Here is an 836-nt window from a genome sequence, read left to right as displayed (position 1 = left end):
CACTGGCGTGAATGTGTGGTCATGTACGCATGTTTTGCTGGGATCTAGGATAAAGGCTTCCGGAATCGTGGGGGCTTTGTGCGAGCTTAGGGGCTTGTCTTTCTGAAAGAGGAAACCCATGGAGCCAGCTATTACCGGTAGCATGTCATTTGCAGTGTGCACCCCCCACCCCCCCACCGCCTGCCATAACTCCACCCACTCAGAAATCAGTTGAGCGTTTTCATGGGGCAGTGAGCTCATGTCAAACTAATGCAAGAGGCCCAACCCCAACCACCCTGCCCCTGAGAACAGGCTTGTCCTGCCTATCATCAGCAGGCAGGTAAGCTCTACATACAGGTTAACTTTTAAAAATGTGTAATATTAAAACAAATGACTGTGCTGTAAATCATTTTGTTGCAGGGGAGCTTTGGTTATTTCACCTGAGTAATAAAATATGATAATATTATAGGTGCTGAAGAAGAGGTTGGAGCGGATCGAGACCCTCTGCCGTCATCTTCGCCCCGGCCTGCAGGGTGCAGCGACGAGCCACTAAGAAGAACCACCCTGCCTGAATCTGAATCTCCCCTTTCGCTGTCAAGCTTTTCTGGGTTGGACAGATGAAGTGCGGGAGAGCTCCGCACTGCAGGTGGACCCGGTTGCGAGCATGGTTGGGGGGAGTGGCCGGGAGGGGGCCGCTCTTCCGCGCTTCGAGGCCGCATCTGGGGGTTTGGCTCCCTGCTGAGATGCTCAGATGACACTTCATTTGTCCCTGACACCTTACGCCATTGGCTCATCATAACTGGATGAGGTGAAAATATGTACAGGGCCCCTGCAGACCGTCTGGGGCCCCACCTCAC

Source organism: Paramormyrops kingsleyae, chromosome 6 (assembly GCF_048594095.1).
Source record: "Paramormyrops kingsleyae isolate MSU_618 chromosome 6, PKINGS_0.4, whole genome shotgun sequence".
Classification (NCBI taxonomy): domain Eukaryota; kingdom Metazoa; phylum Chordata; class Actinopteri; order Osteoglossiformes; family Mormyridae; genus Paramormyrops; species Paramormyrops kingsleyae.
This window is presented reverse-complemented; position numbering follows the sequence as displayed.